At 38.0% G+C, this 26,696-nt stretch overlaps 1 protein-coding gene across 17 annotated transcripts in view; it reads left to right on the top strand.

Annotated features, from left to right (window-relative positions):
* Positions 1 to 26,696, top strand: part of RBMS3 (RNA binding motif single stranded interacting protein 3) — a 1,308,700-nt gene that overhangs the window by 1,005,941 nt on the left and 276,063 nt on the right. The window lies entirely within an intron of this gene.

Below are 26,696 nucleotides of genomic sequence, written 5' to 3'. Positions count from 1 at the left end.
ACATGGTTTTTAGAAGTGGCACATTACATAAATGAGCTTCACCTTCTTCTTCCTTTTTGCTCTTTTAACATAAAGAATCCCATGTTGTAGGAGCTCTTCCTTTTCTTTGAAGCCTGACTCAGAGAAGTCTCTCCAGAGCTTAAAAGAGTGTTTCAGTATAGCACTGAAGCACAAAGAGTAAAAGACATGTGAAATTGGACATGTGTTTAAAAAATGGAATTTAATTAATATAACAATTTACCAGAGTTTTTCTTATTGTCAGTGATTATAGTTGTTTTTACCCTTTGCATTTTTTTTTAGCCATTCTCTACTGTAACTCAGGGTGAAAGATGTGTTCCCAGCTTGGGGCAAATAACCTTTGAAGCTGAAATCAGTCAAAGGGAGAAATAAAGTAGGAGAAACCCATTTATTGCCTATAAGCAATTGTCTGCTTCTGCTTACCTGGTCTCTAAAAGACCCCAAAAATACCTCTCTGGTCCAGGTGCAAGCTCGCTCTCCACCCGCCTTATAATCATCTACTGATATGGAGATGGACTACTTCTCTCTACCCTCTGGAAACACCTACTGAAATGGAGATGCACTAATGTCAGGCTACAGATTCTGGAAATACTGCAATTTCCCCACACCTACATTGAATCAACTGCATATCCTTCCACTCATTTGCTTTTGTTTATAACCCATCTGCAAACCTCAATTCAGAGAGAAGCACAATCACATCACCGGTTTGTAGTGAGCATGGACTGAGATCAGAAATTAGTGATGCTATTCAGATTTGAGAACTAGGAAGACGCTAACTCTACACAATTGATATTGCTGTTCACATAAGGAACTGTGTTAATTTCAGGTTTGTTTACTGCCTGGAAACAGGAGAGTCAGGGGTGCTGGCTGAGTTCTCCCTTATTCTTCAACAAAGCAGGGGGTGTACCAGCCACGGCTCTACTTCCCTTCTGTGACCGTCATTCACCTCAAGCTAGTTCCAGCAACTGTGAGCCACTGAAGCTACAAGGATGTGATTTCACCTGCTGAAGACTTCCAGTTTGCTATGTCAGAATAATTGGTCCCTGGGACAGGGGAAGCATATGCTGTTGATTAGGAGAACTCTGCCGCTTGATGTCAGGCAGAGAAATCATAAGCAGCTGTGAATCCACTGTATGCCTAAAATTGTCATGAAAATCCCTATCCCAGAAACATTCTCATACTAACATTTATAAATGACTTGCTTTCTGTAGCATAATCCCAGTGTTATATTTTCCCACACTGGTACTTATGGTACCGATATACTTATGGTACCAATACCAAAATACTGAGGTAGCTATAAGTCTGATCTGCTCTCTTCTGTAAAGTGCACTCAGATATTGTCATGGTATCAATCAAGAGTGACACATAATGAAGACTTCCAGGTCTGCACTGACTCAATTGCTTCAGCTTCATTGTTTATCTCACAGGCAGCCCCGGGGTGGGGTGTGAGGGGGAAGCTGTCTACAAAAAAACATCTCCAAGGATGCCTTTGAGTGGAGCTTAGATTCTGGATTTGGCAGAACTCATACAGTATGAAAACATGTACCCCACACCACCATTCTCCCACAAGAAATTCTTCAGGCAGAACCATCAGTGACATCTTGAAGCATTTACAGATCTTCAGGGATGGAGCCATGAAGAGAAAGAACGCTCACAAAGTCAATCACCATCATCTAAACGCTCTGTGTCTGACAGGGGGATGCCTTAGTGAAATCTCAGTGACTCATGTATTTTTCCCAGAAACTTTTGTATACAGGACTTTTTCATTATTGCTTTCCCAAATTACCCTAAGAACAGAAGGTGGTGCTAGGAGAGCTGAAATCCCCAGAGTTATCTCAGATCCATTTTCTTGTATTGGAAGAGAAAAAAAATGCAGACTTTTTCAAAGATAGTTTGCTATTCATTTGTTCTTGACATATTCCTGAGACCTCCAAGCAGTCACTGTTGCATTCCTTCAAGATGGCAAACAAATGGTGAGGTGTGTGTTGCATACTTTCAAAATCCAAGTGGACTACATTTTATAAATTGTCTCTGCCTTTGTATGGGTTGAAAAACCAAGAGACATGAAGAAACTGCTTAAAATGCATGTCTTCCATGAAAGTTAGCTTTTTCATATCTGGAAAATATTTCTCTATGAGGGTGTCTCTGTGCCCCAAAAACTATATAGTTTTATCATGTATATTTTAAATGAATTATAGCCGTGCTTAGTTAGTTCTCTTTTAAAGATTATCATTGCAAGAAATGAAGTAAATTGTATGAAATAAGCTAATGTCTACCTTTGGGCCTGTGTAGATTTTGCTGACTGGGTTAATAAACACATTTATCCTCATAGCTAGAACATTTAGTTTTACTGTTAGGGATTAATGACATTTCCATCCTTTTTTTTTTAATCAATAGAGCCATCTTTTCTGTGCCAATTTATTTTTGAAATACAGTTCAGTGTGAAAATGATTTTTCCTAAGTATAACAATGGGTTATTATCACTGTCTTCACTGTAAAAACAAAACAAAACAAAGCAAAAAACCCACTAAAACTCAGTCTTTTGGTGGTGGTGGCAGATAACTGCTTTTCTTCTATTTTCCCCATATGAAAAAAGTAGGCCTCGCTTTTTCCTCGTCTCTCCCTTCAAATTCACATAAGGCCAAACTAGGCACAATTCATGCTTACAGAAATCAAAGACACTTATTTTTTGGTCCCCTGCCATTTCTCTCTGCATTGGGACAATTTCTTACTGTGTTTCTTGCCAAATGAGAGAAGGAATAAAAAGACTGTCAAGTGCCAGTAAGCCCATTTGAGGAAAGACAGGTCAAGGTTTTTCATTTTAGAAAGCCTACAAAATACAGAACAGCTTATAGTTACATGTTGTGGTGCTTTCTCTGGACACTTTTATTGTGGTGTGTTTTATTGTTAAGTTCCATTGAACATCTAGTGACTGGCCCAGTCTGTGGGATGACCCTCAAGTGTGACAGTGTCAAACTTCCCTGGTAGCTGGCCTGACATGGGCTGATTGCTCCTTCCATTTAGAGAGCATCATGCCTTTTGCACTGAAGAGCAGAACAAAGCCCCTATTGATTGACAGAGTATGTTGCTTTTGTTTTTAATTAACACTTGACACTCTTAGATTGTTTTTTATATGAAAAGGAGGTCAGTTTTCAAAGGAACCTTATTTTAGAATTTAAGAGGCAAGAGGATACATTGAAGATGACCTTCAGGACTGATTATCTCTACTTTCCATTTAAAAATCAGACAAAAAGTTTTGAAGCCTGCTGATTATGTTATTAAGTAGTCAACAACCTCAGGCTTGAGTGATAAAGTGACCACCACTTCAGAGGCATGGCTATTTTGAGCTCTAAATGTAGGCAAGAATATTAATTAAGAATTTGCTCAAATTGCTGACTGTAACAGGTGCTATATTGAAATAAATTAATAAATAGCACAATCCCTCCAGAGTTGCAATTAGATCTTGGGTTAAATGAATAAAATTGTCCTTGCTGATATAGGAAAAGCTGTGCAAATTCGATTTCTCCTTCATTGTCATTGTCTGGATTTGGTAATGCCGCTGTCAGGAGAAGTCTCAGGGCCTCAGGATCCTTCTAGCAGCGACCACTGTTCCATCATTGGAGGGACAGATGGATCCAAGCCAGTCACCTGTGCTGGGAAGCAGGGACTATGGGTAAGGTCCCTACACCTGTTCCTTCTAGATCTCTCAGTAATCGTAAGAGAGCTAACTAACCTTGGAAGTACTGAAGGATGCAACATGTCACCCAAATGCCCCTTCAGTGAGGAACTTATTGCCCCAGCCACTGGGAGGGCTGTTGACAATCTTCAGGTGGCAGCCCCTGAGAGGACTGCCCAGCTGCGGAGAGACACTGGGCTCAAGGTCATGCCTTTCTTGGGTGGACCACACCCAAGGACTGATCAGTGTGGTAATATTAAGCCATCTAGAACCAACTCAGAGCAGGTAAGGGCCTTTTTAGCTCTGGTGCTCCCTCTGGGACCAGCCGAGGTCAGGCCTGAGTCATGACTTGATTTCTCCCTCTGTCCAATAAGTTCCTCACTGAAGGGGCATTTGGGTGACATGTTGTATCCTTCAGTACTTCCAAGGTTAGTTAGCTCTCTTACGATTACTGAGAAATCTAGAAGGAACAGGTGTAGGGACCTTACCCATAGTCCCTGCTTCCCAGCACAGGTGACTGGCTTGGATCCATCTGTCCCTCCAATGATGGAACAGTGGTCACTGCTTCCCCTGGTCCCTTTCACAGATGACAGTCCCCAAGCCTCTCCTTAATATACACAGTGCACTCGAAACTCCATATCAGGGTTGCTTCCCAAAGAACCCAGCTGTAGTTAACAAGCAACCAGCCGCCTCCAGAGTTCTTTCCTGGATTAGTTACAATTACAGCTGCTAGTGGCATTACTGAATTGTAATTCTGTTTTATATTTGATACATCTTGTTAGCAATGTAAGCAACATCACAGCTTATATTAAAAGGAGAGACATCTTATGTGAATAAGTTGAAAGAAGGTCCCAACCCTTTATCTTTACACCTGGAATCAAGCATCTGCTCCTGAAGGGACTGGAGAAAAATCAAAAGACTATTCTGTTTTGTGAGAAGTATATTGGCCCTAGTCTATGCAGAAGTTTTTGCAAGTTTTGAGTTATGGGCATGGCCCTGTGAATTTCTGCCTTTTAAAAAACTTCTACTCTTCTGATTTGAGATTTTGAAGAATTATTGCCTTCATTATCAGTACTGGCAGATGCTGCCAATTCAATTATCTACAATGCAGGGCAGTGGTGGCCAAGATAAACTAAAACAATGAATTATCCAAAATCGTTTGTTTTTTCCCAAAGTACTTTTTCCTTGCATTTGAATACAAATGCCTTTCATAATGCACATTTAAAAATATGACCTTTAAATAAACTGCCTGTGGCTAATTGGAAAAGAAATGGATAATCGAAAAAAAAGACTATATTCAATTCTTTCTCAAAAAAGCTATGATCAGGTGTAATCATAAACATAAAGCATGATCTTGCATAAAAGTCATATTTTTGGTATTGTATCAGTCATGAAGAATACTGAAAGGCAGTAGAGTGGATATGGGGTCAGGTGGGTGAAGGGATAGTTGAAAGACCTGGGGTAAAAACCAAGTTGCTAGTTTTCGGATCGCATTCATAATTCCCTTAGCAATTGCAAATGTAATGAAAGGAGATGATTCACATGAGAAATTCACATTATTCATTCAATCTTGGTTGTTGCAGGTATGAACATTTTCAACAGAACAACCCATTTTGATTTTAAAGGTGCACCCAAATGCTATGGAAGGTTCATTTAGTTGCCTTTTCAAACTTGTGAGTTGAAAGGACTAGGCCTTATGAATTTCTATGGATTTTTTTCCCTGAAGGGAGATATTCATTAGGAAAGCTAAATTTAAACATTCTCTTTCTTCCCTGTCAGTATTAAGTAGTAACATCTCTGTGATAAGAGCTCAATTGCATTGCATATATTCTTTGTTCAGGCACTATACTGATATCCCTACATGTAGTTTCTCTTTGTTTTTGCAAAAGTCTTGTGAAGAAGTTCACATTAAACCCATGAGAAGTTAAGGCTCAGAAAGTTTAAATCGCCAAAGGTCACACAGCCAGAAAGTAGCAGACATATGTTTAGGATCAGACAGCCTGACTGTGGCACCCCTGCTTTTTCCAAAATACTGTACGGTAGTGAATGACAGCTCTGTGTTGTCAAAAGGAATAGAATCAGCCTCAAGTGAAAACACAGTGTGTTAGCTCAGAGATGGAAAATCATAACCCATCTCATTTCAGTGAATTTTCTTCATCCAGTTTAACTGTCAGACAATACATGGCACTACTTTTTTCTGGAGAACCTCTGAGATTGAGTTTAAGGAGTTACTGTTTTCTTTGGAGGCTTCTAAGAAACATCAGCCTACCCTTTGCATATATTTTTTTATTACTTGGCAGTGAATTTAATGCCTTGTGGGAATGCTTTAATTTCTCCATTTTTCAGTATGAATAATTATGTCACTCCTATGATATATACCAAGGAACCTTAGCTTATTCATTGAAAAATATGTGAATACCTACTAGGTGTTAGCTGCTGCCAGACACTGAATATAGAATAGTTAAGAAAATAAACACTGTGTCCACTTTCATGGTGCTTATTTTCTTGTGGGAAAAGAGGCAAGCAACGTGAGTTCTAGGAGCCAGTTTATTATAATTTGCTGTAGTGAATTCATCCATGAATTGTTAACATTCTTAACCTGAGGACATTCTGAAATAAAAGAGATTTACTTCTAAAGAAAATATTGTTCCTTTTCTCTGCCCTGGAAACAATGAAACATTTTTTAAAATGTATGGGTTGTTATACAGTGATAGCTAAAAAGGCGGGATTTGAGGCATGTATCTGCCTATTAACATGCCCCAAAACTTTTTTATTTTTGTAAATAGCAATGATTACTGTATGTATTTTACATAGTTTTGAAAGTATCCTTAAATATATAATTATGTCCAATCCTCTTTTCCCCCAAAGTGTTAACCCAATTGATACAGCTATGATACACAAAGACTGAGAAATCTTAAGTCCCAAGCTGTTCCATAACTGTTCCCAAATATTGGGTCATCGTTCCCAGCATGTTAGTTCGGGTAGCAGCCAGTTCTGTAAAGAACTAATCCTTGCTGTAACCCTGTCCAGAGCTGAGCTTAGTGTCATCCTTCCTGTTTATTGGAGCCAGATTGGATTCATGACCCCCACTTTTACTAAGTGGACATGTAAATTTGGCCCATTGTTGAATGCTTCTCTTAGACTGTTTCTGGAAATGGTTTTCTGCATATTTGTTGGCTCTCAGAGCTGTTCTGAACATGTCTGGGAAGAACACTTCAGTGTGTTGGGCCTGTGGATTTGGCCTGAGTGTGAATAACTACGTTATGTTCCTGGCCTTGAAGGAACTTGGCACACGCCTAAGACGTTGCCTGATGGATACAGTCATGGAATTTGGAACTGGAAGAGACCTTGGGGGCCACCGAATCCAACCATTTCAAACAGATGCAGGAACTTCAGAGCCAAGAGGGGTCAAATGACTAACCCAGGGTCTCAGAGTGAGCTTGTTGGCAAAAGCCAGGCCAGAGTCTAGCTTTCCCCTCCAAGGGTCCCCCTCTTCCCTGACTTCATGCACAGGCTCTGAATGTCACCATGTCTTGCTCTTAACCTCGTATATACGATAGATGCTTGGAAACTGGAGCAGTTCCTAGTGAGAATTAGCTGTTGCCTTTGTGATTGAATGTAATCTGGTTTAACTCTAGTCACTGAAGAAAAGGAAAATAATAAAGCAGATCAAGCTCACTGTTCACCAAGGTACAAGTGATTACTAGCATAGCAATTACAGGGGTTAAGAATTCCTGTATCTCTGGGTGGCTTGTAAATAAGTAACTGTGTTCTTGGGTGATCTCTTTCCTGCTTCTCCTCTTGTCTTTATGTACTTAAATATGATAAATGAACATGTTCCTACACAGTAAAGCCTACATATTGCAGAATCAGAAACTGCCCTTTCATTTGTTTTTATGGCTCATTATTTAAGAAAAAGGGATGTTTTCTGTTTTTGCAAAATGAGACTTAAGTCATCCCTAACTTTCCTATGAGGATATGAGTTTGGCCATAGTAATATCCTCAGGACCTTCCTGGTGGCTGATTGTTACTATAAATATCTATTAGAGTCATTGACTATTGAGCTTTTGTTAAATATTGTGATACAAGCAAATCCCCGTGTGCCATATAGATTGCATATTCCTTGTAAAATCATACTTCAGGAAAGTTATCGATGGCATGGCTCTTTGCTTTTTCCTTTTTCTCTATTTCCCTCTCTTCCATTGACGCTCACTTCCGCACCTTGGTACAATCTTTTCCCCCTCTCCTGGTTCTGGGTGTCTGCCTTCTGACCCAATATAAGATGTATCAACCCTTAAGAGATGTTATCATAAGCTCCTTCACCTTGAAGAAAAAAATGCAACGTATAATGTGCCATTTTCCTAGACTACTTGGTGTATCATTCCTAGAGTCAAAGAGAAGAATCTGCTAGATGCCTATGGGCAGCATAGTCCCTAGAGGAGCGTTTTTTCTTTCTTTTTTTTTCTGATTCTATGAGTAAGCCACATACTTGGCTGGCCACATGCTCTGCTGGCTCCTCTCTGCAAAAGATACTGGTAATTTCTACACCGTAAGAGAAGAAAGAATATCTACAAACTTTTATCTCTTTGGTTGCTGACCAAGGAAAGTTCTGTGATCCTGCCTGTCCACTTCACATCCTCTTTATACATGCTAGCCACAGCTGTAAGAAAATTCTGTCTACCTGAATGCATGTTCACTTAGAGTATCCTTGCTTCTCCCAGGCATGTATGCTGTCCTGAGAGCAGTGGAACTGCTCCAAAACTTTGCTAAAAACCTATTCTTTCTTTCAACAAATTTTACTGAGCACCTACTACGTGCCAGGTCTCTTCTAGGATCTGAGATCATGTGATTGAGCAAAGCAAACAGCTTAATGCATGAAGTTTGCACTGTCATGGACAGAAAGATAACAAAAGTATAGTAAGTCATATTGTATTAAATGGTTCTGGAGAAAAATAAGGCATATAAAGGTATTGTGTGCAGTTCTAAATAAAGTAGTAGGGGGCGGCCTCTCTGAGAGGTAGTATTATAAAGAATGAAAGAGCTGACAGAGAGAGCCATGTGATTTTCTGAGAAAAGATGATTCTAAGCAGAGGGAACATTAAGTGCCAGAGCCATGAGGCAAAAAGATGCCTGGGGTGGTGGCGGAACTGCAGGCAGGCTTGAGTGGCTAAAGCAGAAAAACTGAGTAGCATAGGGCTTGACTGTCATTTTAGGGACATGTGCTCTTACCCTGAGCTGGGAAGCCGTTTAATTTTGAGCAGGAGATAGAGAAGACCAGTTTTACGGTTCTGCAAGAATTAATCAACCTGCAGTCCACCTGCTGATCTGCTGAGTTGAGGCAGGACAAGCGGTGGACTAGGCTGGTTTTGGAGGCTGTTATAATTTACCCTGGGTGGAAAGGACAGTGGGCCGGACCAGTGCACGCACTCTAGGTGTAAGGAAGCCACTGGATTCTGAATGGCTTTGGAGGTCGAATTAGCAGGATTTAGTGACTCGATGCAAAAGGTAAAAGAAAGAGGGAAGTCAAACATGATTTCAAGTTGTGTGGCCTGAGACACTGAAGCATTACATTTATGAGATGGTGAGGGCTAGGAAGGACACAATGGGGGCACGGGAGAATGCCTAGGAGGCATCTAAGAGGAAATGTTGAGTAGGTAGTCGAGTATATGAGTCTGGAGACAAAAGGGAAGGACAGGACTGGAGATACGACTTATAGATGGAATTTCAACTCATGAGATTTTACAAGAAAACCTCAGAGAGATCACGTGCCTGGGAGAAGACAGAAGATTTAGATGTGAGTGAATATGCAGCTCTCTTCTTCTTAGAAGTACAAAGATCAGATCTACGTAGTAAGTTACTTTACTTATTTATTTTTTCCACTTAACACGTAAGGTAGGATTAGGCTGTCGAATGTACTTTTAGACACTTAGGCATGCGCATGCATGCACACACACACACATGCAGTCAAGTAACAGCCCGGAAGAAATAGGGAACACACTGAATGGGCTCTTTGGGAAACTTGGCCCATGATAAATAGAACAGCCGTTACAGGCCTTGAGGACAATCTTTTATCCTGCTCCTAAGTCTGATTATTTGGGCAGTGCTCTGTGTATTTTCCATGTTACAATGCACAAGGGGATCTTGTGTTATTTCATTAATTAGATAACAGGGAATTGTTTTAATTTTTTTAGGGGGGAAAAAAATAAGAATAGCAACTTCTGGAAGATAATTTCATTTCTCTGTGTCCCCTCTCTCTCTGCTCAATTAGTGGTTTTGTTTGTAACTTGGACTTTAAGAATATTTTCTGGACAATGATTTCCCTCTCCTTTGTTAATTATAAAATAATGTCCTCCAGTCAAGTAAGATATATTTCCTTAATGCACCTATGTGAGAACCAGGGGCTGGCTGTGGGTGTCCATATATGCCCGATGCTGCTGGGAGTTTATAAATGTCCTCACCTGGTTTACTTAGCAGCCTTGCAATACCGTTACAGTGAGCTTCATTTGTGGCTGACACAATGAGATTCAGAGACTAAGCAACTGGTTAAATGGTACAGTGAGGGTATGTAAAAAGCCTGGCCTCTTTTGTCTGCATACCCTACTGTGTCTTCTTACAACTCTGTCTTTCCACACTTCTTCAAAATTTCTACCTACAGTTGAAGCCAAGCAGATCTTTCTAAAGTTGTATGTCTACCGCTGTTTCTTCCCTGGACTCAGAGATTAGTATTCTCTTCCAATTATGTGACTAAGACACATTTCAATAGCGTATTGTGAGGACACCAGCTTCCCTTGGGGAACTTCTTTGTATGTTCAATATGCAACTACCTTAATCCGCAATGCCTATGGAGTGGCTGTTTCTGTCATTAGCTTCATTTCATAGACTTGGTAACGGAGAAGTGAAGACCTGGTCTCAAGGTCAGAGGTGGAACATGGGCCTAGTTCCCTAGTAACAAATTATTTATTTGGGGGTGTGCTACCTGCTGAGGCATTGTAAGTATTCTGTGAAGGAATTGTTCAATTTGCTGCATCACGTGCCTTATCCTATTTGTGCACATTTCTTCAGTGTAGGCTCATTTAGCTTGCACAAATCCCAAGCTAGTTTGATTACCTTTTGGTGCTTTTTCACCTTTGTTTTGCTTAATTATTCCTAGGAATTAAAAAAAAAAAAGATACTGAAATATAGTGTGTGGATTTCAATGACTCTTCAGAACAGAAGGCATCAGTGGCCACTAAATTCAGCAAATAGGTCGGCAAAGATTAAAAAGATGGGTCACACTAATACAGTAGATGCAAGAGGAAAATGGGATTTTCATCCAGTTGACAGAGGCATAAATTGGTACAAATTTTGGGGGTGACCTAAAACGTATTAAATTTGTATTCCCTTTAATATAGTCATTCTACTTCTAGAAATCTGTGCTGTATATATGCACACACAGCTACCAGAGTTAAGTTATCTAAACAGAGATAAATGGGTCAAAATATTTGCTAATTGCACTGTAACTGAAAAGTGAAGCATTTGTCCATGACTTTCTAAAAACAAACCCAAAAGAAATTAAGCTCTGAATTGATATTAAGTTTATTATTTGGTAATTCAAAACATCTTATCCTTTCCATATTAAAAAATTTTGAAACCATAGATAAGTAAGAATAAAGGAAAAAGAAAAATGTGTCCTTGATGCCATTCTATAGACGACTATTATTAAAAAGTTGGGGTTTCCTTGTAGCTCTTTTCTGTGCAAATGTGTTACGTGCCACCATGATTTTTTTGCTGACCTTCCCCATATAACTTGATAACACTGATATCTTCCTGCATCAAAACTTCCTAGAAGAATCATTTTTAACTACAGATTCTGCATGATATGGAAGTTCAGTAAATTACAATTGCCCATAGCATGTTATATGTAGTCATTTCTAGTTTCGCTTTGAAGTACTCTCTCTGATAGCAGCAGGCCAAAGAGTACCTACACATTCCTTTTTTATTAGGTAAAGTCTTTGTCCCACATATCCTGGTGGATTCTGGTTTGGTGAAGCTTTGTTAATAGAATCTGGGTCACTATATTCTACTTTGTTTCTGGGTACATACATCACATTCATGGCTGCGATAGTAAGTCAGGAAGTTATAATCAATAAAATATCTCACATATATAATGCATTTTTTTGTTTTTATTTCAGCCAGAGCAATTGATTTTAACACACATGTTTTTGGATTTGGGGGATAGCACAAGTTATATTATTGGTGTTAGTCTGGGATCTTTTAAGAGCTTGGGATCTGGGCTCGGTAGCCTGGGTCTGAACCTTAACTTTGGTTCTGTGTGATTTTGAGATATGTCCTTTATCTGTCCATTTTCTCATTTGCAAAATAGGGATGACACCAATACCCACCTTGAAAGCTAAATATAAGTATTGGAGATGCTGCAAAGCACAGTGTTCAACACACAGTTGGTGCTTACCTATAAGTCATCATCAATACTACGAATACTATTAATACTACTAATACTACTGCCCCTTATTCACACAGCTCTTTTGATCTTACTGTGTTTTTGCTTTGTCTTGTTTTTGCCAGAAACTTTTTCTTCACATCCAGTCAAGGATCTTTTCCTTAGCTATAAATTGCATTAAGTGTATGTATTCATTTCTGTAATAACCACATTCTCTCTTCACCTTTTTTCTCTTCTGTCTCTCTCCCCACCCCAAGTATTGCTAAAATAAAAATTGCAAATTACTAATATTAAAATGAAAATGATGACAAAACCATGAATTCTAGGTTTGGTGTTCTTTTCTTTTTCATATCTAGATGGCTTGGTATCTTTTAAATCAGAACTACAAGATCTCTGATTTTTAAAAATCCGTTAACATTTGTGTAAAAGGTAGCACCATTTTTCAGTGTATACAGTGAGGAGGCTGTTGACCCATTAGCACTGAACAGAAATGTGCTGCTGGAACTCTTAAAAATTCTCTCACTGACCCTATGAGCCATAAACTTGAGACTCAGAGTGATTTGAGGGCAGACTTCAGAATAAAGGAGAAGCAAAAAGATGATTTAGCTGCATGGCAAGTTGAGACTATCTTGTTTAGATCTCTTCATTATACCCCATGCCTTTGCTGGATCCTTGATTCAGATTTTGCTGTAGGCATTTTGTATTTCTCAGGGTTAAAAATTCACAAAAACCATGAAGGACCATGCTTTTTGAAAGGATTCCTTGTCATGATCAGTCAGATCATCCTGGAAAACAGAGGCCACAGAAGAATAATAAAGGACAATTTTGTTGTATAATTTCATGTGCCCTGACATTTGCTGCCCTGTCTTTAATACAGAGATGAAAAGGTCTCTTTCCTGACTTTTTTTTTCCTGTTTTTGAAGTTTATAAAAATAACATTCAATGTAAAATAATAATACAGAAATATCTGAAGTAAAACATCTCATATAAATTTTCCCCCAGAGATAAACATGATCATTTTTACATATAAACCTTCCCTTCTTTCTCTGTGCACAGACATGCATTCAAGTTTATATACTTGTGCATTTTTTCATTGTATTGCCATCTTTCTCACTGCAGTCTATGGAAGTAATTTTAAGCATTCACAAATTCCCCATGAGAATTTATAAATTTGGGGTGGTTTTTTAATAAAAATGGGAACTCCCATTCTATGACTATAACTTCAAAAAGTTATGAAAGCATATTCGAGATAATCTAGTTGACCAGTTGATGTCACTCTTTGTGTCCATATTTATGTCTATAGTCACATAGTGCCAAGGAGACCTGGTATCATTGCCTAGGGCTAATATGGACAAAACTAGGCAGACATTAATAACTAAATGATGCATGGAAGCTGTTAGCCCAGCCAGCTGTGCTCAGATGAAGGTCTCATAGTAATCCAAATGGGAAAAAGTGGTGGAAGAATGTCACATGGCAAAAAGAACACAACCCTTGAATTAAAAAATATCTGGGCCTGCAGCAAAGGCATATTCACATCACAAGCAGAAACTTAGATTTGACAAAACAATGTTACCCATGACATTAAATTAATGTTTTCATTAAATTTATACTGGTTATGTAACTTCCATGCAATTTTAAAGTGTATTTGGTTTAATAGTTGCATTCAAGCTATAAACAGGCATTTATACCTCATTAATTTAAAGTTTTCATATGTGTAAGTTCTCTTTAATAAAAACCAAATCAACACTTGGAGTCTATTATGTATATTTGTATAAGGTATATATATATATATATATATAAAACATATTAGGTAATGATTGATACTTAATAACTATATATATATTTCTCCCTCCATCTTTAAAGGGGTTGCTACCTCAACCTTGGCATGGGGGATATTTTCCCTCACAAATAAGTCTTTGTTGTTCGTGATCTTTTCTGTATGTTGTGGGATACCAGTAGCAACCCCCTCACTGCACTTATGACAAAAATGTTTCCAGAAATTTTCAAGTGTCCCCTGGGGTGCAAAATTTCCCTGTTTCAGCATCATTGATCTATGAATTTTTGACATATAGTAACCACTGCCTTACCCCATGTTTTTCATGAAGTTAAAAACTCTCAAAGGCATTGGCTTTGTGTCTACAAATGAAGACATGACCTTGACAGTGCATGTGTAGGCTATATTATAAGGAGAAAATCTGTCAAAGTCATGGGAAGCATGGTGGTGTTGGAGAAGAATTGTGTCTACATTTAAAGAGAATCTGTCTGGCTCTTCTTTTATGTGCCATTATTTTTAGATTCCTGGGACCCATTTTGAATCTCCATCTTTATTCTTTCCATCAGTCACCTGAGCAGAAATATTACTAAAACCATCAGTGGAGACCACGAGCTAGGAGTATACAGTGAACCAAACAAATGGACACTGTCCAAGGTGTTGTTTTGTGTTGTAATAACATTGTATAAAGGAAAACAGATGCTGAATTCCATGTTTTTTGTTCTGTCTTGAGGGAGTGCAGTTTAAATGCAAGATAAAGAATGTACACTGTCTTATATTTCTTTTATAAGGTGAAGTACTTATGATAAACATATTTTGGGGGGATTTTAGTTATCAAGACTAATAGCTTACTTATTCAACTTTCGCAGTTGTTTCACCTTTTATTTTCAAATAATTTCGAACTTGCAGGAATGTTGCAAGAATAATAAGTATAATGCCTTTCACTCAGATTTTCCACATAGTAAATAAACATCTCCCATGTTTATCATTTTCTTTATAAATATGTCTATATGATTAGTATTATTCTAAAATATTTGAGAGTAAGTTACAGAAATGATGCCCCATTGTCCATAAACATTTTTGTTGTATTTCCTAATACTAAAGACATTTATACATGGTAAATCATCAAAATCAGGAAGTTAACATTGATCCACTAACAATGTCAAAGCTTTAGAAGTCACTCAAATCCCAGTAATGTCTTTTATAATAAACAAAATTTTACAGGAATGGATGCGAGATTCCATCTACGATCAGTGCTACATGTGCTGACCATATCTCTTTAGTTTAATTTACAGTAATTCCTCAGTCTTTCATCATCTCGACAGTGTTACAAATGGTGGACCAATTATCGTATAGGATGTCCCTCAACTTTGGTCTGTCTGATGCTCTCCCGTGAGTAGGCCCAGGTTATGCGCTGCTGGGAGGAATGCCATTGAGTGTCCTGTCCTTCTAGTGTTCCGCGTTAGGAGGCACGTGGTTACCAACTTGCCCCATCCTGCTGGTGCTACTTTGATCACTTGAGTTGTTGTCTGCTACGTATCCCCACGGAAAAGGTACTAGTTCCCTTTGTAATTCAATAATTGCAGGGGCGGGGAGGTAATTCTTTGTGATTTTATACACTTCTTAGTTCTCCTCAGGCTTTTACTCATTCATTTTGACATACACTGACCACTCTTGCTTGCATCAGTCCCCACGAGGATGACCGAGTGGTGATTTTGTGATTGCGACCTCCCTCCTATTTGTATTAGTTTGCGTTCTACTTTAAGGATCCCTCCTCTATATAGTTATTCATTTATGTAAGAAGAGACTCATCAATTCTTATTTCATCTTAGGGGTTAAAATCATTGCTAATGTTTTGTGTATTTATGTTCAAACGTTTTGAATAGCACTCTAAGAAGGTAAAGATAAATGATGACTAAAACTAGCTTACTCTTTTCTTTCCTCTTTAAATGTAGCACGTTAGCGAGTTGCGCAGCCCTATCCAGGCGTTAGGCTAATCCGGCAGAAGCTGCCATTGTCTCAAAGGTTGGGTGCCAGTTCTGCCTCAGTGATTCATTGAAGTGGAGCCGAAGGCACGAGAGCCACTCTCTTCTCAGAAGCCAGGAGCGTTTTATTGTTCTTAACTGTGCAGAGAATGCCAATGACTCTAAAGCTGGGGGAAAATAAGACTCATAATGAGTTTCAGTATTTTAATGTACTGCAGGTTCCCAATTGTATGAATTTAAGAAGCTTAGGAATTGGATATCTTCTGAATAATAGCATTTATTGTATACTCTAAATACTCCCTGGGAAGTCTGAATAACATTGCAGCTTCTTCCGTGTAAAAGCTTTGGTGGGCTAATTGACTTGAAAAGCAGAATTGCTCCTTGAAAAAAAAAAGCCACATGGTTTTGATTAATGAGCCCAGTAATAAATCATTAATCTTTTTAGCTCATAAATGATAGGAACAGTGTTCTACCCATCTTTCCCCCGCTACTGTGATATATTTGTAGATTCTCTTGCTGATACAGTGGCCACATTTTAAGAATCTCATCATCAGTTTAATATGCCCACCTCCACATGATTTACTGTCATATCTAGGAAGTTTTCACCTATGAGAAATGCAGTGGGACTGATTCTAAATAGCAATAAGTGTTCTTTTATGAACGTGACTTAAATTAGGTAATAATTGTCCTCTTGCAATGTCCTAAATTTATTTATTTTTATAACAATGCTATAATTTAATAATTATAGAAAGAATAATGAGTTACTGAATTTCTTCTATGTACTTGGCACTCTACTAAATTTTTAGTATAGTGAATCATTGAATTCCCCCAGTAACTCTCTGAGGTTATTAGTATTTTTATTTTGTAGCTCAGGAAATTTGCTGAGAAACGTTAATCAATAGGTAGTATCAGAGAACTGATTAATGTCAGAGCCACCATGTCACTATCTCTTCCCACATTATTCCTACCCAAAGTTTTCTGGAGGCTTTTGAATATAATTTCTTTTGTTGAAGATACATATATACATGTATACGTATTTCTAAATGGACAGCCCAAACTGTAATGTGTGGTTGGTTGTCTTAAAGCTTAACCTATCCAAAGGTGTTTTTTTTTTACATTTCAAGAATTAATTTTCATGCTCGTGATGTGTCAAAACACCATTTGGAAATAATTTAAATGGTCTAGTCACCATTTTGAGAAAAATAGAATTTCAAGTTAAGGACTACAGAGCGTATAGGAGGCAAATGGCTACATTTTTGGCTGCACTTACATGTTAGTTATGAGAAATAGCTCTTCCTTATTGAAATTTAGTTGTAGACCATCCTCTAGTCTGAAATGTCTAAGGCAGACAGACATCACGGCCTATCAGGTCTCTGTCCTCAAGACGCAGCTCAGCGGCTGGCATCTACTGGAGGATTAAATGTTTAATGAGAGAGTGAATGAATAGTCAATAGCAATGATGTCAGAAGTATGTGGATGATCTATGCAGTAAAGTGTCTTGAGTCAAGATATGTGAGTCAGTGCTGTGCCTATGTGCCTCCCAGCACTCAGGTGCGCTGGTCTGCTGGGCTTCAGGTCTCCTGCAGGTAGAACCGAGCAGAAAACCGAGACATATGTATTCCTTTTCCATTGATGTTCTAGGCAGTCTTGGTAAAATTAATTTAACTCGTTGTAAGACTTACCTCTTTCCCACTGATGAGTTTTAAGAAAATTGCAATTAACATATGTGCCAAATAAGAGCTGGCCATGATGATGGGACGTGCTCTTTTAAAAGGCAAAAAGGTTTATCTCATTTGAACACTTTCAACCTGCTGTGGTACCTCCTGCTTGCTGTCCTCTACCAAGGTCACCTTGTCAATCTAAGTAATGGAAGCAAGACCATAGCACCAAGTTAGGTTCCCCTGCCGCCCGCATTCCTGTTGGATACATCAGCTTTCACTGGGACACACACACACACACACACACACACACACACACACACACACACACACACATACACACACACTTTCTCCAAGCTGATGTTAAGGATCATAGGCCACCAAATGCTTTTTCAGTTTCTCTTTGGAAAAGCCAGGATTAAATAAACCTAGGATATACCATCCTTCACTTAGACTGACAGAATATAAATATGTGCAGCTGAATTTGTGTTTTGATTTTGTTTTTACTTAAAGTGCCAGTGCAGAGCTGACTGCCTCCTTTTCCTCTGTAACATGTGAAATGTGCATAGCTTTACAAAGCTGGTTTCCTGTACCACGGACAGTGGACGATTTAGGAACGAAAGTAGATTCAGGTGAAATAGCAATACAACAGGAACATCTTATGTACAAAGCTGTGGTTTTCCACTTTCTAAAAATTAAAAAAATAGTTTTAAGAATGTATCCTCATGAAATAGAGGAAAGAAAGAAACTCACCAGGTATGTTTTTCTTAGTAACTTGGGAAATTGTGTTGCTACTGCCTTGCAATGAAATCTGAACATAGGTTATTTTTTGCTGTCCCATTCGCTCAGGATGCTTAAGTGATTTCTGTTCTTAGTCAAAGACGTACATTGAGCTGCTAAGTAGGTTCACACACTGAACACCCACGGGATGTGTCTAATGGTGGCTCCTTCACCTTGATTTGTCAGGAAAAGCTGTGAGCCAGTCATTAAATACTCTGCACATTTGTTGAAATCCTGGGCTTCTGATTCAAATAGATTGGGATTTGAGTTTCTAGTTGGATTTCTTAATAGCTGTGTGACCTTAGGCAATTGCCTGGCCTCTTTTAACCTCAGCTTCCTCACACATAAAGTAAGGCCATTAACCCTATCTCCCTCAAGGGCAGTTTTAAGGAATAAAACCATAAGGAATTTCAGTAACTTTAAAGCATAGTGCTTGGCACACAGTAAGCTTAAAATAAATATTAGATAATAATGTACCACAAAATGGGAATAATATAAATTTCATCTAACAATTAATAATGTATAACATGATACTAATGTCAATCCTATGTCCCAATGAATATGTTAGTATATGTTCCATGTAATATTTGGAAATACCTATATTAAAACTTCATTTGTTGTTTATCAGAAATCCCCATTTAATAGGATGTCTTTATTTTAACAGGCTGCCCTAATTTCATAGGACATGGCATTTGCCCTGAGTTCCACTACACGATTCTGAAAGTCACAATTTGTGTGTGTCCTGGGCTATCATTTGCATAGCATACAATGAGAATGGTGCATCTCGAGTGGATGTCCCTAATGTCTTTACATCTCAATGATACCGTCATGTGTGTATATGCCAAATATGCATGGGAGGTTCAGCCTGTCTAAACTCTCATATCCTAGGCAGAAGATACAAAAATAGTTTGCATCTGTCCTATATTTCTATGCATGGTGGTGATTATTTTGGAAGAAATCAGTAAGCTCCTATAGCAAACTATGGCCATATTCATGCTATTTCCATAATTTCAGTTGTTTGAAAGGAATCATAAGTTGTTGTCAAAAAATCAAGCGACAGCTTTCTTTCCCAGAGTTCACAGCACACTGACAAAACCGACATCCCTGGAAAGCCCCTTCAGAGAGCAGAATCATACTCTGAGAAAAGGCGCTGTGATTTCTTTACAATATTGAGTAGTTCTCTATAGTTTTGTTTCCTGTTCTCATTTTTTATTGTCAGGTCCCTGAGTACAAAACTGTACCTATTTGTGATACCGTGATATATTACAATGAAACTATAGAGAGATCTCAATATTGTAAAATGTTAATTTAGCATCTTCTCGCAGGAGAAAGCATCACGTCAGGGCTGATAACTGGTGATACTGAGCTGAGGTTCATGAGGTGCGTGCAGAGGGAGAAGTCAAGGAATCCAGTCTGGCCTCCTGTTCCAGGACCACAGGTAATTCAAGTTCAGTCATCAAGACTCAACAGACTCATTGAATCTCATGCACCGCTCATCTCTGCTCAAGGCTTCTCGATTGATCTAGAAACAGAATCCTTTAAGAGTAGCACAAGTAACCGGTGGGGCAGGCAGGGAAGTTCAGGCATCTGCTGAATTTGTCTTCCAGAATTAAACCATCTGATTGAACTTGAGAATGTGCATCCCACTTGCCAATGCTGTGCTTACATTAAATCTGAAATAATTAAATGCTGCTTTTAAGATGTGTTTTCCTTAGGGAATTTGCTCTTATTGGTTCTTATTTTAGGGAAATCGCTCTTATTGGTGCCTTGGGAGGAAAAACTGCTAGTCACCCTTCTCTAACTTACTATGGGAGTGAGAAATCACCCTCTCTTTTAGTGGAGGGCGAAGGCAATTGGAAACCTAGGGCAGCCCCTTTCACCACTTAACAAATAGGACAGCAGACATGTTTCGTAGGCAACACTTGTGGCTGAAATCTTACCTGTTGACAGCCCTTCTTACTTTTTCCTTTGCTTGTTAATGCACTCCCTCCAATGTGTCCTGCTGGGGCAACTATCTTAGGGGAAGGTCCATTTTTTCAGAGCAATACAGATTTGACAAAATCAATACATTATATTAGTTAAGGTTCTCCAGAGAAATAGAACCAATTGGAGATATATATGTATTCATTTGTTATAGGGTATCTACCCACATGACTATGGAGGTGAGTAAGTTCCTGGATCTGCAGTCAGCTAGCTGGACACCCAGGTAGTTCCAGTGTGGATACCTGGCTAGAGATCCAAGAAATGTTTCAGTTTGAGTCTGAAGGCAGAAAAAGAAACAGCACCCCAGCTCAAGGGCCATCATGCAGTAAGAACCCTCTCTTACCTCAGAGGAAGACCAGCCTTTTTATTCTATTCAGGTCTTCAGCTGATTGCATGGGGCTCACCCACATGAGGGAGAGCAATCTGATTCTCAGTCTAGGGATTCAAATGTTAAACTCATCCAGAAAACACACTCACAGATACATCCAGAATAATGTTTTACCAACTATCTGAGGACCCTGTGGTCTAGGCAGGTTTTGCATAAAACTAACCATCTCACATGTGTATGATACCAAAGCACATATGGCAGGCTTCCTCCAGGTCTCCTTAGAGGTGCTGTACTCCCATAGTCATGTCCCAAACATGCTGACAATACCACTAGAAGTGTGAGAGCATCTTTGTACCACGTTAGTGATAACTACTTCCAAAACCACGGATGCCTTTAGGGCAGTTTGCAAACACAGGCAGCCCTCACTGCCTGCTTCTGTTTTCAGGGTGAAAAAAAAACATTTTGTTTTTATTATTAATTTTTAAATTGCTACAACATTTAAAATGGACTATTGCATTAAAAACAATCCTTTCTCTACCTGATTTCCCTCTCTACAGGTGAGATCCATTGAATAGCAATATTTATAGGCAATCCCCAGAGTTGGCATAGTGTGATAAAAAGAGTACTGGATCAAGAATAGAAAAAATATCACTTATGATGTGTATTTACTTCCAACCATGTGACCTTGGTAACCCTATTAAGATATCAAGACCAGTTTTCTCATTTGTAGTGTTCCAATGGGCATCAGCCCTGGACAAGTTCCCTATGAATTCAATGAGACCAAAGAAATGACAGTAGAACATTCTTGGGGTGAAAGGGTTATACCCAACTTTATTTCCATGGTGTCAGGTCAATCACTAGAATCCCATCCACTCAGAGCGAGTCTGCATTGCAGCAAGCTGGTCTCTGCCTCTGGGCCTCTCTGCACCCACATCCATCTCAGTCTCTATCCTTGGTAATGCCACCACTCTAGTCTCATCTCTGCTCTCCTACAGCCTTACAGCTGTGCCACCATGTCATCCAGAGCACTGGGTGGAGTTCTTTTATATAGAGTCAACAGCAACATATTACCCACACATGTGTAGCGAGCTAGCCAACTAGGGTCAGGTGAAAATCCTGGCCACAGGAACCTTCACTTTATCCACAACAACATAAAATACAATGACCCTGAAACACTGACTACTGGAAAACTCTGCTCTCTGTAAAGTAATAATAAATATTACTATCCTAATAATAATAATAATAAATATTATCCTTAGTCTATATGAACATCCCTCTCAATGTGTTTTTAAAGTATTATAGTCACATGTTGCTTTAGAGCTATTTCAAAGTTTCATAGGATATTTCTGGATGTTGTATCACCCCCATTCAGAATAATTCATCTCAAGACTGCTTTGTCTACCTAATAGCTCAAAAATAACTATATATGGGTTACACACAATTTTGTGATTAAAAAAAAGGACTTGTATGGATGAAGTGAAGGTTCCTATAGCCAGGATCCTCACCTGAACCTAAACTGCTTGATGATGTAACTGGCCTGCTGCTAGGCTACTGCTTCCACACCCTAGGCAATAAACAGTTACTGACTGAGTCACTATATAAAGAGCTCTGCCCAGTGCTCTGGGTGGAGGCAGAGACGAGGAGGATTAAAGACCTGAAGATGGTTGGATGCAGACATAATTCTAGTGCTTGACCTGTTGCCAGGAGAACAAGCTGGATAATAAACCCTTTCACCCCAAGAATATTCCATTGTCATTCCTTGGTCTCACTGAATCCATAGTGAACTTGCCCGGGGCAGAAATCCATTTGCAAGATAACTTGATACTGTATAAAGTAAGCAAAAACTAGTAAGATAGTAAGACTCATAGGTTAATATATTATGAAGGAAAAAAATTTAAAAAAACTCCCAAACAGTGTTACTTAAAGTTTGGTCCACCAAATAGTACTTTGTGTGAGAATTTAAAACCTTTTATAGCAATTTCACATTAACATGATATTTAATACAAATGTAATTTTGGTGTGTTGAATATAATAAAAAATTGCAACTTGCATTTTGTGTATCTTCTAATTTTATTTTATTTCCTATTAACTTTTTTATTGTATTTTGTAAATATTCATCCATGAGATAGGAAATAAAAATGGTCCCCAGCCCAAGTCACTTAAGAAATATTGCTTTAAATTCTGTAATGCAAATAACCATTTCCTGAATATTTAAATGCAGTTTTGTCAAGCATAAGTGCTATCATATTAAGTTTTGAAATCTTATTCTACTAACTACCTTTTCCAGAGCCATATATATATAATAGCCATAGTACATATCAAAAGCACAGTCCCAACATAACCTTTGATCTAGATATGGGCAACAATTACTAAACTGCATTTGTATTCATTTGCTTGGCCACCTTGAAATGTTCTGAAGTTGCTTTAAAATGTTACAGCATGGACGAGTGCCAATAAATCTTACTTTGGCAGTTTACTAAAAATCCAAGAGAAGGGAAGTCACTTTAGAAAAAAAAATATTTACATATTCTTGACCAAAATAACAGTGTTCCCATTAACAAAGGAGAGGGTACTTTTTAACTTTTCCCTGATCTTTGACAAAACTAAATAATAAATCAAGAAATCCCCATGGAAGCAAAACAGGCCAAAATGGGGGAGTTACTTATGTTGACATGGTCAATTAAATATAATAGATTCATGGTTTGTAGTCATATACTTGACAAACCAGTATACACTGCAGAGTATTCATTCAGTGTCTATATGTAAAATGCTGACCAAGACTAGGAATTCTTTTTTTTTTCATAGCCTTAACTTTTTATTAATTGATGAATAAGCAAAAGTGACTAAAAGAAGGAATTCAGCAACATTTATTTTTTGTCTGTACTAATATTCCTTTGAACCACAACATGCTGTCTATTAGTCATTGGATTTTAAGAGAAGAGGCAGTGTCATGAATTTTAAGAACACTAGACCAGGTATAAAGGACATGGGTTTTATTTCTAGCCTATTAGTAAGCAGCTGGGTGGCCTTGAGCAAGTCATAAGTACTCCTCTAGCTTGCTTTTTTCTATTATAAGATCAGGTTGGACAGTTGCCCCCTTAAATCCTTGTGGAGCTAAATGATCATGAACTTAAGTTGCAAAAAGATTTTTAAGTTCTTTTAGATTGCCACATGAGAAGTTTTTCTGGTAAGTTAAAAGGAAAGTGATCTTTGGTTCATAGGGCCAAAGAACCTTTTGAAAGTGACCATCTATTTGTGTAAACCTGATACATAAATAAAATTGAAAGTAAAAATATAAATGTAGATATTATTTTTAAGTTCCTTCTGTGCAGAAGTTAAATTCCATTGTCAAGTCAACAAATGTATTTAAGACTTCTACTGCATTTCAAAGAACTGAATTACTTAAAAAACAACTCTGCCCAGTGTTATATTCTTTCTGTGAATACAAATTAAGGAATGTCACTGTTCAATGCTATATTGTCTCTGTTAATACAAATGAAGGAGTTGGCCTTGCTCTTTGAATATGAGAGTCAGAAAATAATTTATTGGGCAATCCCTTATGTACTAAGCTTTGTGTGTTTACTGCACACCATTTTGAGAAGCTGCAATGCCTTCTATACTTGGTGGATTTGGAAATGGATTTGAGTCACTGCAAACTGGTGCATCACCACCTAGATAAAATGGAAAAGATCTGTATGGTACCCTGAGAGAGTGGATATTTAGACTGATCAAGGACAAAGGAGAGTTTGAAAATCCCAACCCATTCATGAGATTGCCCTGTGCAGCAGACAGCACACTCTCTGGGTAAATGCAGGCACTCCCAGGCTGTGGGACATGCGTCACTTATGGAACTTGAATAGATCTAGGTGTATGGGATCCAGAAATCACATCATCAGAAAGTTCTTTTCTTAGTTCTTTTTCATTTCTGATTCTTCCCAGGAAAAAGACTCCATCTGGCACTAGTGTGCTCCTCATCTGTCTCTTAATTAAGAATCTCAATTGTAACTAAGTGAACCATAAGGGTCAAGTCCTCCAAGTATCTAGCTATAATTTAATAACAAGTATTTGTTCTCTATTCTTACAGTAACCTATTTATGCCAAATGATACTAGCTTTTCAGTAATGGCAGAAGCATAAAATTATCTTTTTAAATAAATTTATTTAAGGCCACAGGTATATTGATTGAAAGAAAACTTTTAAGTAAATAAGATAATAGTACATGGATAGCAAAACTTTCTATGTCAAGCAAATGATTGAAGCTTGAAAACACTGGGCTAGTGGATAATACACTGAGCTGGAAGATAGGAAATTCAGTCACTAACTCTAATTCTAACTGTCACTAATTATGGGATTGTTCTTGGGCAAGATGATGAATCTTTCATACCTCCATTTCCTCATTATCCAGTAAGTATAGTGGTTTTGCCAAGCTACCTTTGGAGGGATGATGTGAAGATTAATATTAAATGATGAGTAATGAAATACTGTAAATGTTGAAAGTTATATATACATAAAGTTCATTATTATGTCTGAAGCAAAAACCAAAAAAATCTCCATGACCATTAAGAAATGATAATATTATCTCTGTTTCTTCTTTAGGATCATGCCATTTATTAGTGGTGTGTGTGTGTGAGAGAGAAAGAGAGAGAGTTTGACTATAATATTGGTTTATACATTTAAAATATTCCTAAATATGAAAGCTGTGTTATCTTTTTTATTGATTGACTATGTTTACTTTTACTATTTTACATGGTGATATAAAAGCTTGAAAACTAAACTATGCTTGAAAAAATGAATCTAATAATTTATCTCATTCAGCACAAAGCTTAATAAAACTGTTATAACCTGCCTGAATATTTAGAGCTGTTAAAAATAATGGAGTTCTGTTTTATACCAAAATTGGTTTTAGGGCTGAAATAATATTTGGAATCTTGTTTATTGTGTTCTTCATTGTGCTTAAAACCTTAAATTTGCTATAGAAAATGTTATCAACTCTTCAGAAAAGCTATTTTACTGTTAAATAATATTTCCTATAGTCTTCCTGTAGTCTTTTTCCAATTTAATCTCAGTTATCCTTGAAGTTAAGGTAGTTGTTTTGTTTCAGATGTAATGGGTTGGTTAGATACCTGATATATTTTGATATGAATGATTAATCATGTCAGATTTATGGCTGTGTTTTACTTTGAGACATACATACAACTAAGTTCCAGCTGATTAATTCTTTGTGTGAAATAGAGAACATCCATGCACATAGAAATAATACTAGCAATTGTTTGGTTTCCATTCTGTTAAGCAAAGCTTATTTAAGCACTATTGCTGTTGGATCAGGAAGTGATAAACATCATCTCATTCCTATATAAATATTCATGGATGGACTAGGACAGCAATTGCTAAACTTGAGCAGTCGTCAGAATCACCTAGAGAGTTTGTGAAAACAGATTGCTTGTCCCACGCTCAGGTTCCTGATTCAGTAGTTCTGAGGTGGGGCCTGAGAACTTGTATTTCTAAGAAGTTCCTCAGCAATGCTGAGTTTGATGATGGTGCTCTGGGACCACTTCCTCTCCACCCACTGGTCTAGCGGAAGGCAGTAGAGCAGGACAGTGAAGCCCAAAGAGTTCCGTCATACCCCCAGATTTCAGCCCTGACTTTAACCCTTACAAGCTATATAACTTCGACAAGTTAGGGATCAATTTTGTCATCTGTAAAATGGTAACAGTTGTATTTACTGGGAATATCAAATGAAATAATGCCTATTAAGGGTTTACAACAATGCCTAGCATGTTGTCAATACTCACTAGATGCAACATTAGTAACTAGTGGTGATGGTAGTTAGAATGGTCATAGTAAAAGTAGTAGTTAGTGGTGATGGAGAATATACCTACTTATCTTAGTTTAATTGCAAATACAAGTTTATCAGACTTTTGTAAGGAGGCTGGATAGAAAGCATACTTTTCAGTGATGATGCTGTTTCTATGAGAAACATTCAGGCAAGAAGGGAATTCCTTGGAAAGAAGCAGTGCCCTTGATGAAAGAACTTTTGAGAGCATGGTGGAGATTGGGATTT

This window comes from Manis pentadactyla, chromosome 14, assembly GCF_030020395.1.
Source record: "Manis pentadactyla isolate mManPen7 chromosome 14, mManPen7.hap1, whole genome shotgun sequence".
Taxonomy (NCBI): domain Eukaryota; kingdom Metazoa; phylum Chordata; class Mammalia; order Pholidota; family Manidae; genus Manis; species Manis pentadactyla.
Note: the sequence above shows the minus strand (reverse complement) of the source record. Positions and strands in the feature narration are given on the sequence as shown.